The sequence below is a fragment of the Thunnus maccoyii genome, chromosome 3, assembly GCF_910596095.1.
Source record: "Thunnus maccoyii chromosome 3, fThuMac1.1, whole genome shotgun sequence".
Classification (NCBI taxonomy): domain Eukaryota; kingdom Metazoa; phylum Chordata; class Actinopteri; order Scombriformes; family Scombridae; genus Thunnus; species Thunnus maccoyii.
In genome coordinates this window covers 7,078,435-7,092,778 of record NC_056535.1, presented here as the reverse complement: position 1 = coordinate 7,092,778, position 14,344 = coordinate 7,078,435, and the positions used below count along the sequence as shown (strand labels likewise).

The 14,344-nt window shown below is 40.1% G+C and overlaps 1 protein-coding gene across 1 annotated transcript in view; it reads right to left on the bottom strand.

Moving 5' to 3' along the window:
* The window catches only part of foxp1b (forkhead box P1b), a 154,552-nt gene that overhangs the window by 114,855 nt on the left and 25,353 nt on the right, over positions 1-14,344 (bottom strand). The window contains exon 4 of the mRNA XM_042405728.1: positions 3,866-3,909. The gene's annotated coding sequence lies outside the window, so the exon portion shown is untranslated. The remainder of the gene's footprint in view (positions 1-3,865; positions 3,910-14,344) is intronic.

The window sequence follows — 14,344 nt, the reverse complement described above, 5'->3', positions numbered from 1 at the left end:
ATAAGCCATATTTACATCGCAGTGTTGCTGGGCGTGATTACTATCAGTAAAACTTCCCCCCCACGCTTTAATGGAAAGTTGGGATATAACTTAGTGTGGGTTACAGCTGGCCTCAGGAAAATAGCTCAATTACACCCGTGGATATAAACACTCATGTGGCTGTCGGAGTGGTAAACAGATGTGGGGTGACAGTCTGTAGTACATGATCAGTCAAGCAGCTGTTGCTGCACCCTCATTCATTCACTTGTTCTGATGATGGATTCCAATTTCTCCCCCCACAGCTCAACATGAAGCCACACTATTTGCTTACAGGGCAGTGGCAATAGGAAGATTAAGCTGCTGAGAATATCATTAACATGGTCCCTCTGTGAAGATAATGCCTGCTGCACTTTTACTGCCACTGTCAAACACAACAATCAGTCTGCATGAAGTGGACATCATGGATAGGCTGAGAGTAGTACCGGTCTCTCTGTTCTGAAAACACACTTTATTACCAACTTCTTTTCAAACTGAAAAAAGACAGCATAAGAGCATTCAGAATGATGTCATATGATGTTATTTTGTCTTAGCGCACTGTGCATTTGTACTCACACAGTATTGAAAAGGACATCCCCTTTGGCTGTTGTCTCATTGGGAGCCTACCTCTCACATGGCTGATATGACATTCTTTGAATTCAGTGTGCACATGTGATCAGAGCTGCAGCGAGCACCGCAGATGACAAAGTGACTAGGAGTGTCAAAGCAGCCTACAAACAGGCCTGTCCTCTTCCAGACAGGATGTTGGGAGCAGCAGAGGCGCTGCCTTGTCTCATCTGCCAGCAGCACTCGCTGCCTTGCCGCCTCATCACAGCAACCATGTCTGATGGTGTGCACAACTCCATGCTGGACGGCTGTTTTGATTTCAGCCTGTGTGACACATCTGTTGCTTGTCACGTTGTGTTGTGCCTGTCTGCAAGCTAAGCGTGACCCGGGCAAATGTGTTTCTCATTCATCTGTCCGTGTTTACAAACAGGGTTTTGCGCTTACAAACAGGCCAGCATGGTAGACATGGTGTGGAGGGTCAGGAGGCCTTACGAGACACTACGAGCACCTGTGCAGCTGATGTCACAAGCCATCAATCCTCATAGCTTGCTGCAAATGCGTGCTGTATAGGCTGTAGAAGTGTGAGTGCTCTGGATTAAAAAGATGCATTATCTGCTAATAAACCCTGTATGAAATCTTAAGTAAAAGTCAAGAATAATTGCAGTGTTGATTGTATATAATAAAAAAGGAAAAAGGTATGAATTTTGGTTACTTTATCATCCTTTAAGAATTCCCCATCATTGTACACTGCCTATTGAAAATCAATTATTACCCTCCCATGTCTAATTGAGAAAATTCGCTACAGCTGTAAATCAAATCTCCATCAAGTGTGCATTCTTCACAATGTGCTCTTTATGGGCTTTTAAAGTGCTTTGCAAGAGCATGTCACCAAACTACCAAAATCAAGAATATTCTATGCAAGACTCCTACTGTCAGCTTAAATACATGAGCGATGACCATGGCTAATTGGATCCATCCGATCCATCCATCTATGAAGTACACATGCTATATCAGCGAAAATCAAACGACATTGTTTCACTCAGTTTAAGGCAAGCCCAGCACTAAAGAGCCAGAAAGGTATTTATTAATGAGATGTTACAGTAGCTTAGGACTGCTGCATTCACAAGTGCTTCATTTCTATGTCCTTGTCTTCCCAATCAATATTCAAAAGTGCCTCGTAATTACACGTTTAGGATGAATTTACATGCAAAGTGGCATTGTGGCCATAAATTGCAGTGAAGTTATGTCTGTGAGATTTTTTTTTCTTTTTCCTTACACTTTACTTATGTATATATTCATTTTATTACTGTTATTTTAAAATGATTATCAAAATTATTTCATACTAATTACAGCTAAAAACAACTGCAAAAGTAGAAATACTATGGTTTGTCTAAATGAACTATTTGCATGAGTATCAAACCCCAGCCTGTTATGTAAATTCAATCCCTCTTCAGAGGGTGGGGAAAAATTTCAGATGTCTCATTTACATTGTCAAATGACACAACACTCATACTTTCCATTTACTATCAAAATGTTTTGCAGAAACACTAACCTGGAAACAATCAGTGTGTGTAGTTCCTCACCACCAAGTCAGAGTAACAATACTGTGTGTTAAGATACACTGAAATCAGGGCGGATGGAATACAACATGATCGAACACCGTGACTGCCATTTTGACCGGCCTCGTCAGACCACAAGACAACACGTAGCAGCGCTGGCACGGCAGGGAGGCACAACGCTGCTATGGGGCTCTAATATATTCAAAGAGGGATCATTTACTTAAGGCTTGCATCCAAGGATCAGTCTGGCCTTCATTAGCCTCAATCTGACACGGATGTGAACAACATGTTGGCTTGCCACATGAACACTGCCCCTCCTCCCTCCAAACCCCAAACTCCCCTCCCTTCTCTGAGACCTGCACAGCAAATTCCTCTGGAAATATCACAGGTTGTTAGCATTCCAGAGAGAATTTTACATGGGTGTACACTCAGGCCTTAATTAGAGACACTATTTGATCATTCAGCAGCTGGGCTTTATTAAAAGTACGGGTTCACATCGCCAAACAGTCACCCCCGGCTCAGTGTGAAAGAGCTTGCAGAGGCAGAAGAGTCTATGAAACAAGAATATGAATATTCATTATTTGATACGTGGGGTCCCTGTACGGGAAATTTACACCCAGCAAAGCAGTATTTACACTTGTTTCGGAACAACATTTGAGCTTGCTCACAAGTCATCTACCTCTGATATTAAAGAGGTGGATCATTTTAGTGTATTTCTTCTGTTCTTTTTGGGGGAGTTTTTGTATAAATTTATATTGGAATCATTTCAGTATGGATTTTTGGTAAAATAAACATATTACTATGTTTTCCATTAAGAGTTTTAATGTCCTATGATGGTCTAAATGCTATTTCAGACCTTTTTCCATCCTAATTCTACATAAAACCTATATATTCTTAATAGGAAATATATATTTAAAACACATTTCAATAATAAATATAAGCAACCTCAAACACAACACAATATTATGAGCCTAAAAAAACTCATTTGGGTTCAATCTTAATTAATTCTACCACTAGGAATGCATTCATTATTAAGCATAACTTTACAGAGATCCACTCAATGTCTGCACAGAACCTGAGCAATATCAACCTGAAAAGAACCGAAGAGATGTAAAATATATCTCACCAAGGTCGACAGGGACTGTAAAATAAACACCAGGTTTGAGGTGAAGTCTTTCCTGCGTGAAGGTTAGCCATGTTTTGTGTTTACACTACACTGCATGCTTTGAAATTGTTTTGCAGTGTGGCGTCTGCCCAGGGTCATTGTTTGTTTTTGACGTGTTTATACACCACACAAGGAGTAATGACTTCTAGGATAGTCAGGGGATGCAGACATGATCCAGCACACTATCTGCAATTTTCTTTACTTTTCAGGTTCACAGTCAACTTACAATGGTCAACACTGAGAGGACCTGTGCTGACTTGGTACTGTTGTTGTCATCATGTTCAGCATCATTCAAAGTGATGTAAATATGCAACTGCATCAGGAAATGAGGAAATCGGTTACTATGCAAAACCTTTCTTATCATTTTGTGGCATTCAAACTCATAATTTCCATATAATGCCCTTCTTTGAAAAGGCATTAAAACGTGCTTGTCTAAAAGTTAGGAAATAATGATGAGTTTGATGCAAAGTTGGTCACAAGTAATATTTCTGTTTGAGAGCAGTGCCTGTGTTAAACTGACTTGTACTGCTGTCTACAGACGTGCGGGAGAAGTACTTACTTTGATCTCTGGCTCCACAGGATGTCACCACTGGAGTCTCCTGGCTGGACCGGTAAGCAGCACATAGAAGGGGAGGAGAGAAGAAGAGGAGAGGAGGTAGGAAGGGAAGTGGGGGACGTGGGGGTGTTGGAAAGGGGGGAGAAAAGACAGTGGAAACTATTTGAAACATGAAGGTGACTAATAAAATGCAAATACATACATGTTTTTCCACAATCACCTTATTAAATAATAAAAACAGTCACCTCCGACCGTTAACCAAATTGCGTCTCTTATTTGGTTGTTGGCTGTCGCGTGTGTGTGTGCGTGTGTGTGTGTGTGTGTGTGTGTGTGTGTGTGTGTGTGTGTGTGTGTGTGTACGTACACACACGTGCACCTCAGAGTGGAGTGTGAGAGCAATAGTGGAGGGACATAAAACAGGTCACTTTCAAATTATTATTCATTAAGGCAGAATTAAATAGCTCCCCCTCCCTTTACATATCTGTGGATACATATTTAGCATCTCAAACGAGAACTCCCTTGATTAAACAAATAATGACACATTCCAAAAACTGTAACTGAGTCCAAATTAATTTGAGCTTAGCTCTAATTGCATTTAAACACTGCTCCTCCCTAACCTTAGATCAAGCACTTCTTAATTACTAGCTTCTGAAGACTGAATCCCTACAGTGTTGATGAAAAATAAAAATAGTGTAGGTTTTATAGCACTCATGTTTTAAATGTTTTTATTCAATATAAATGAAGCTCCACCAGAGTGAGTTATGAGAGTACCTAAGCATTCTAAAATAGCTTGTTCAGGGTATTAAACTGCCCTTTTCAAATCACCACACATTAGCACTCAACCTTTCACAGTTGAGCTGGGTCATTCAGTCCCACTGCCCCATGCCCCTTCGCCTTAACTCCTTCCCCCCATTTTCAAACACAGAGGGAAGAAACGGCAAAATGTGTTTCCTGAAAGGGAGTAGAGGTGGAAAAGGCCCATCCTGCCCCTGGAATCACCGCCGCCCCACTAGAGCCGCCGCCACTGGCCTTTCTGCAGAGACAGCAAAAGTTCCCCGAGAGGGGAGCGTCTGCCAACTCAAACAGGGCTTATTCTCCTCTCTGTGGGCCGCCAGCCGCCCATGTGGGCCTGCGCTGGGCTTCCTGAGGGCTCGCTGCAGCTGGAGCACTTTGAATAAAGGTAACAGCAATGTCACAGCTACTGTAAACTTGCTAGGCTGCTCCTGTCAGCAGGACGTTCCCAATCAAAGCAGAAACAACCCCACCTAAAACACAACGCATTGTTTTTTTTCCACCAGCCCCAAGTCCAAACTTCCCACGAATCACAAAGAGAGCACACAGGCGAGAGGGCAACCACTGTTCCCTGATCTTGCCAAACAAAATGCCAAGAGACCGGGAGTGACATTCAGCTCTGGGGTTTAAAAATACGAGCAATTTGAAAATGATTAGAGTCTTATTTTATTGTTGAGCGCCTGACACAGGAGAGGAAACCAGAACAATCAAGCCGACTGACTTTTTTTTCTGCTGAATTTAGAAACACTAATTAGTTTTGCTCTCGTAAAGCCAACCTGAAAACGACCAATTAGAAAGTGAAAATGAGACGTGCAGAGGAAACAAGAGCTTGTCATTTCCACTGTTTAAGTCCCATATGCACAACTTTACTGTGATGACTTCCACACACGCCCGAGATGATTGGCATGCTGCCTACTAAACCTGATGTCACGTACACACTGACCGGTTAATGGCACCATACATCAAATAGCCTTTTGCTTAGTTAGAGGGAAACTATTACAGATCTGTATGGCCACATCAAACCCAGGCTGAGCAGCTTGGCCATGCAGATGTCTGAAGCACCAGGCTGGGGAGAGGATACAGCCCACCAGGCTGACCACAGCACCAGCTGGTTTCAGCTATAGGCCTACTAGGGCCAAACTGCTTCCCTCACAGGTGCCTTATTTCTATGAATTTCCTCTTTCAGCAGTACTGGAATCATTCCTCTGTATGTATAATTGTTTCACACTAACAACAGGGGATGGTATCTTCATGTACTTATATTTCACAAACACACAATATATTTCACCTGCTGAGTGGTGTTGGTTTATGTTTAGCTAGTCATTAGAAATGAACGTAAAACCTGTGGAAATTATCTGCAGGAATTTCATTGCTATTCCCCAAGCAAACAGTGGCAAGTGTTTCATCACTGTCGGACTGAAGACGGATGGGCTGTCAGTGCCTTCCCCTGTCCAGGATCCAGCTCCTGGGCTGGGAAGTGGCTAAAAAAAGGCCGGGGCTATGCTTTCCAGGCCTGTGCCTTTTACTGGGAGTAATTCTCAGATGCCAGGTTGCTGCCAACGTCCTTGCAGCCAATGGCAGAGAGGCCAGTAAGTTCACATTAACTGCAGAGTGTAACTGCGCTGAACATCTGCTCATGAATGAGAGCACTGCCCACTAACTCAGCGAGTTGAGGCCCACTGATGAAAAATTCAACGTTCTCCTCGTTGGCACGCTTGTTTTGCACTATTCTCCTGAGCCCCCAGAATTATATTAAGAGAATTTCAGCATGGCCTGGTGTATCTGAGAGAACAGCTGGCGCTGAAAAGGGATCTGCTGCTCGGCGAGAGCTCAGGGACTTCACACGGGATCTGCCTTCTCCTACACCATTTGTCCTTGAAGGAAAAAAATATCGGTGTTAAGCACCCAGGTAATAAGAAGAAAGCAGAGGCTACATTTAGCTGATTACACCACCCATGTGTGCTACAGCGGACGGAGCATAACCAATGAAGACATGAATCGATATGGAGTGGAAAGAGAAGACAGAGGGGCAATTGTGACAATAAGTAGCTCCCTCAGGAGACCTATTCACCACACCTCTCCTTTGTTTGGCTTGTTTAGCTCATTAGATTGTTAACTAGGAAGAATCTGCTCCCAACCCCACAATATGGAATCAGTCTAATCAGAAACAGAAGCAGTCTGTTCAGGGGGCAAACACATCAAAGACTTTAGAAAGTATAAAGGCAGTCTCACAATCCTGTACTTCAATTGCTGCAATTATGTGCTTCATAAGTTTATGATATCACAGGACGACACAACTGACGACATATATTATTGATTATTAGTCAAAGAAAGGAATTTCAAAATAAGTTAAAATCAGAAAATCTAAAGTCAGTGTATACAGTGACAGTGATAAACTGACAGTCTTTCCTGTGAAGATGATGAAACAGTTTCTCACTTTAAAAATGTTGAGTTTAAGGAAGTGATGACTAGCAAACACTAAGAATAAAAGATTACCAAACTCAGTAATTTCACTTCTGTCTTTCTGTGAAATTCAGTTAACAGTTTTCATATGTCAGCACAGAACACAACCTGAGTGATATGAAACTTTTATCTCCTTGTTGGTTTGATCTGTATCTCGGTTTCACAGTTTCTGACTTCAGGTTTTCACCAAAATTAAGCTAGTTTCACACAAAAAAACAATCTTTATCTGTTTTTTTTCAAGTGTAGCCACATGTGGAAGCAAGCAGGAAGGAGATCAGGTTTCTTGCCCTTTAATACAATGCGCTGTATTACCGGTATGTGAAAATCACAGCATCAGCCCAAAAGATCTGTGAATATAATATTGCCATTGAAATCCAAGAGGATGTCTGGAGAGAAGCTCATTTAGCTGGTGACAAATGACAGCACTTTGTCTTCCTGACAAGATCCCTCCTTCATCAAATGTCCAACTTCACATGGAAATAGGAAATCACACATTATCACACTGACAAACAATTACAACCATGTCATTAGCAGCAACCCTGGGCCTGAAACCATTAACAAAACACAATGTTGCACACCACGCTAACCATCAGAAAAACACAGGATGTAGATGAAAAGACACGGATAAATCAATCATGACACAAACAATCTAATGCTTATAGTTTGGGAAAGATCTAAATATTGGGAATGAGGGGTGAGAACAATCCTTTGAGCCAACTAAATAAATCACAAAATAATCTCAAGCAATCAAAAGTTCCTCGTCCTCGAATAAAAATTTATGTCTACACTGATGACAGAACGGTGCTTGCCTTATATTAAAAGTTAACACTTTAGAGGAGTTTCTCTGTAAGTGACTTAATCAGATACAGAGCATTAGTATCTTTTTTAATACATCTCCCAGTGTCAGCCAGCAAATGAAAAAGCTAGCCTCTGTAAATATGACTGCTTACTTCGAACACAAACATTGTTGACACCTAATGTAATTTCAGTGGGACATCCAACTGAAAGCACACCGGGGTAATATAATGCTCTTAATGAGAATTCCTTCCAGCTTGAGACCTTGGCGAGATAGCCATAATGCATGGCTTCTCTTTTTAATAAAATAATTGTTACAGTTATTAAAGATGAATCTCATCACAGTCGAGATGACAAAATAATTCATTACTAAAACCAAGGCTTTAAATAGCTGCAAATTATGAAGCCCTACCCCCCACCCCTTGAAAATACACTTCCAGATAAATGGGTTCGTTATTTCATATAAATATTAGACATATGCTGCCCTTGAAAGGGAAGAAATATTGTAACTGTCCATTAATAAGTTTGCAGACACCCAATGCATCATGCATGTTAAATCAATAACCAAAAACGTACCAATAAACAACAAGCCTCTAAAACTTAAATTAATCTGATTCTATAGCATTACATTACAAGCTTTAGTTAGTCTAGTTATAACTCATACAACTGTGGCTGAATCTTTTTTTTTTTCAATTAACAAATGAATGAATTGTTTAGTTTATGTTCTTATATATTCCTTTTTTATGTCCTCACAAACCATTTGAGAACATGAAAAGCTTGATAATTGACTGTTGCCAGCATTAATATATGTTGTTACTGTTAACATTATTATCATAATAGTTTTTTCTGTATTCATTTATAACAGTTAAAATCTATTGATATAGTAATCATACTCACATGCCTAAAATACAGTGCTTACTGTCCATACTCATGTACACACATACTACCCACATTGTTTACATATTGTTGTCCAAACCCTTATATTTATCCCCACACTGCCTCATTCATTTTTTGTGTTTTTTAAGTCTTTTGTGTTATATCATTTCTGAATTGTTCACTTTATAAAATGCCCAAAATAATAGCACACTGCCCTACAAGTTATCATATCCCATAAATGTGTCTTTAAATGTCTTACTTTTAGTATTATTAGTAGATTAATCTAGATTGACTCATCTATTCATTTTACATTTTTTCAGTAGTGCATACAGTGTAACCGTATGCTAAGAAATCAACACTGGTCTGCTACTGCCGGCATGATGCTGCCTCTATTCCAGTTTGTCTTCTTTTGGAGCCTGTAGTGTTCTTCCTCACAGCACATCCACATGTGAAACAGAGAAAAAATTGGAGCACATGTTTGTGCAAACTTCCACCAATCTCCCCCCAGCCCTTCCCGTTCACAGCTCTCTTCTAGCTTTATTTATGTATTCAAAAGAGATAATTTACAGTGATGGCATGGAAACTTCCCAGCATGCCTTTTAACCTGTCGTTTTTCACTCTCTCCACAGCAGGATGTCCAGAGGAAATGCTTTATTAAGATCCTGCCGACATGAAGAGCTGCTGTGACTTACTGGTGCATTACTGTCTAAAAGGCAAAGTTATTTAGACCAATAAAAGGCTAATATATTGTTGGAGTGGAATTACACAGAAGTTATCTCTGCCTTAATAACATCACCGCAACCCCTGATGTTGTTTAGATCAATAAAGCCCATTAAAGTACAGACCTCAAGCGCAGATAAGGCTGCACTGCCACAGCAAAATACTGCTCGCTGGCATCTAAGAGGGCAGAGGTCTTTTTCTGGCAAACAAAAAGTGGCCAAATTGAGAAAAACACTTCAAAGGTAATACCATAAAAAAAACTTTAAATCCAATGAAACGTATTGTCTGCCTGATGGAGCCTTCTGATCCACTGGCAAGGCAGATAAACAAGTGGAAAGATGCTAATGGATTTCAGATATTGGTCAGACAAAGTAAAGGAAAAGGGGGGGGTGTGCCTTACCACTCCTACAGAGCAGAGAGGTGATGTCAGAGCAAAGGTGAACCTGTACTTCAGCCCTCGCCTCCATCTCTGTACTGAGTTTCCTGATAGGAAGGGGAGGGCTTTGAACAATTTCTTCTTTCAGCACTTTCAACTAAAATATCAGTGAAGTCGTACTATAAAACCCCTCCGGACCTTTGTCTGTGTCCTACTCCACTGTTACATTTTACATTTTTTTAATCTGTTCCCCTAATCATTAGTATAATCTGATGTGATGATGTCATTGTAAATAGTTAGTGATTATGACATGTGATGTATTTAACACAATGTGGGTTGCCCATGTTTGAACAAAGAGTAAATATACAAATGAGTGAAAGCAAACTACTAAACCAGAGAGAATGTGTCACTGTCTAAAGCGGTGTATAGTGTGTAATAGTACCAGATTGTACATCCCATTGTTTTGAATGTGGTTTCCCAGCATGCTGTGCTCATTCTTAACAGTGTCCACCAGGTGATGCACTAAAGCATCTGTGCAGCAACTGTCCATCAACCCTTGAGGTGTGATGACCACAGTCTGGACACTCCCTTAAAGCTCCGCCCACATTATGATGACAACACAGAAAGGAGAAGAGGACTCGGTGCGTGTGTGTGTGTGTGTGTGTGTGTGTGTGTGTGTGTACATGCTGTTGGGAGTGCATGTACACACACATGCACTGTTGGGAGTGCAGACGGTGTTCACGTGCACTTGTAAATTGCAGCATACACCACAGTTCTCCCCAGGAAACCACAGGAAACAGAGTTTTGTCGCTATCTCTATAAGCAAGCGAAATGACAAACAAGATTTTTTTTTTTTAAGTACAGCGTGTCCCTTATGGTTTATACACTGTCAATAGGAAGTTTACAGACACCAAGCTACTCAGGTGGGGGAACTGCGCTCATAACAGACACAATGTTTTGTTTTTTTTTAAAAAAAGAAAAAAAGCATCAGACTTATAAGGGTTTTCTGGTGCTTTTCGCACTCTCTCACTTCAGTGAGTATGTCAAAGGACCACTCTAGACAGATACAGCAATAGCACTAAAACTCTCCCATAAATGTTTTCATCACCTTTATTTATTCTTTTTTACTTTTACTTTACTGATTACTGAAGAGAAAGGCAACCAGGCAATATGAAGTGCTAAAACACCACGGTAATTTTTTTTTACAAAAAATATCATTCGAGGAGCTACAAATTTCCCTCAGCCTGAGTCATGTCTGCACTAGTGTCCATTTCAAGACCTACAGTCTTAAGCAACACAGGCAGAGTATCAGTGTGACTGTATGCCTATATTTCAGATCTTTATGAAGTGCTGTTAAGTTGCATTGTAAAAATCAAGCAAGAAATTAGCAGTATTAGAAAAATACTGCTAAGCAGAAATCCATGACAGTGACAGATACAGAAGATTCTTGTGTGTGCTAACACACACACACACACACACACACACACACACACACACACACACAAAAGCCACAGTGATGATTGTGAATAATATCTCTGTAAAATGATCAACTCTGACAATATAATATTACCCAACAATAAATACATCATAGACAAAAAAGGAGAGGAGAAAGAAGAGGAATAAAATGCTCAATAGAAAGAGAGCAGATCTTCCACCAGCTCCAAGTGAAAGCATAAATAAAGTGTGGCACATCTTTTACCTTCTTCAATTATCTGCCTTTTGACATGCAAGCTGAGCACAGTGTAATTAACATCTCAGGAGATAATGGGGTCGCTACTCACTGATCAATCTCACACATATATTATCTGCCTTTTACCAATCCAGCCTCCTGTTATTCTAGGAAGGGAATATTCTACAACAGATTTTTTTTTTTTCCTTTTTCGGTGGGGGCATTTAATAAAACGCTGGTAATAGGTCTAATGACTCTTTCAATTGAACTCATCTTCCAAAACATCAATTAGGCTAAGACCCAGCTTACACTCAAACAGAGCATTTTCTATCACAGTAAGTAACAAATCTTTTCTGATGTATGCAAGATGCAACCATGTTGTCACTATCAATTACTGACAGCATCACAAAGCTGAAATTAATGAATAAAAACATTGTTGATTCTTTAAGACTGTTCCCTCCGTGCCTTGAGCAGTAACAGGTGTTGTAGTTGCACCCTCTGACCTGGTAGAAACACTTCACAATACAATCTGGAATTTATTTGACCTTCTCAGAGTTGGCTAAATTGTTAGTTTCACTTATTAATGGAAAAAAGCTCTGAGGTGCATTCTTAACTCCAACTACAACTGTAGACACATCTATTTACTTCTATATTTACAGATTTAATATATAATATATACAATATCTTTATCAAATCAACCTCCCATCCACCAACCATTTTTATTTGTAACACACAGCTGTTCTAAACTGGAGGGGTGACTCGCCTGGCCCTACACTGTGTATATGACAGACCTGTACAGTGGTGCTCCCTACGGCTAAGATGCCTTTGAACAAACCCCATATCAGCCTTGAGATTTATGTTGTGTTTGTGTCCCTCTCTCTCATCTGTGTTGTTTCTATCAGGTCCAAAGCCAAGTTCCCATATAGTATCTGGTGAAGCCCTGTCCTCTGAAAGAGCTCACTGGCACACAGCAAACCACCAGGGTCAGAGGGAGCAGCAAAGAGTACAGCATGCAGTACATAGGACCCTGAATACAGTGACAGGAGCAATGACTGAATACAATAAGGGGAGAAGCCACACTTCCTCTTTAAGAGACTGATGTGGCAAAATGTGTAATAACTGTGTCCTTGTAATGACAACTGCTGCTAAAGTTACATCACTCACAGACCTGTGAATAGTACCTCAAATATTAGACTCTAAAACCCAAGAATGAGCATAATACTCACTATTATTTGATCATTCTAACAGCCTGCCGCACCTGACATTCCAGCACCACTAAAACGCCTGCAACCCTCTAGTATTGTCATATTTATCACTGTTTGTCACTCATCTGTCACCCAGAATACTGTAGAAGCAGTAGGAACCCTTTACTGTAAAGGAAAAAAAACACTTTTGAAGTGTTGACTATGCAAGCAAGGTTAGCTAGTGTTAGTAAAAGCTGACTCATTTAAGTTTATCCAAAAAAAGATCAATTCTCAGCACTCTTTCTCAGAAATTTAGTTTGCAAAATAAAAAAGGTAAAGTAGATTTTAAGCTGGTGTTGACAAGGAGCTCTGTTGTTTTAGCTATAATATGCGACTATTCCACATTAAATATCTAAAAACGACTAGACCTATGTTATATATTTTGTTGAGTCATGTACTTACATTATCTCAAATGTTTCCAACAATTATCAAACCAAGAGAAATCTGTAATTTTAATCAAGATAACGATCCGTTTCATTTGGTCTCCTGTCAATGGCATCATACCTCCTCTATCAAAGGGTATACGCACACACAATGGTGATCATCTTGTGTGCATGCATCTGCATTATGGTTGTCCACCACAATGGTATCTACCAAAGTGAGTACACACATATAAGATAATACATCAGCCTTGTGGTTGTCTGCCAGAATCTGTCATAAATGGACTTTTATTCAGTTTTAAGCCACATTTTTATGATAAACTTTTTAGATCTTGGTTGTTTTTAAGTATATCTTTTGAAGGTTTTTAGTCATCGGACATCTGGATCTTAAGTTATAAGAGAAACAAACTGAGCAAACGTTAGCAGCAGCTTGGCTAGCAGCCCCTCCTGGACATCCTATGTCTGCCAAACAGCCTCGGAGAAACACTGATTTTTTACGTGAAACTGCTTTGTTCAGTGTTTTTACGTGTAAATTTTTTTTGGTGAGGAGGAGACCTCTCAGTAAAAACATCCTGAACAATGAACACTGAAGGAATCCTAACCGGGAGAAGCTGGTTGTTTACCAATGAAGACAACAACTCCCATGATCCCACGCTACTTCGCAACGTCATCAAACTCCGTCTTTTGTTATCGTTTTGATTGAGAGACCCCTAGTGACAGAGACTACATATTGTGCGTTTAAGTGATTATCAAGTACAGTAGGTATTGCAGATGTGATGCAGGTGCCAGCTAACTGTAAAATGAAATTGATTACATTTGTGTTGTTTTTGACTATACAGAGATCAACTAATCCAGGATGAATTGCGCTTAATGTGCATACTGTTAGAAGGTCAAAAACTTTGAAAAAGACATAAAAAATAAAATAGCAAAAAAGATAAGAGCTGATCAAAAGAAGTGAATACAAGATAATCATTGCTGTTGTTGCTGCTGGGTGTGTTATAAGCTGCACTTTGAGTGTATTATTAACTCAACGCTGCCTGGACACGCAGGGGCTGTTTTACAATTTAGGCTTTAACAGATGTGCGTTTTATGTGGCAGGTTCTCCAGAGTTTAGATGCTGCTGTCCACACAGATGAGGCCGTAAGGCAGGTCATAAAACCTGCCTTT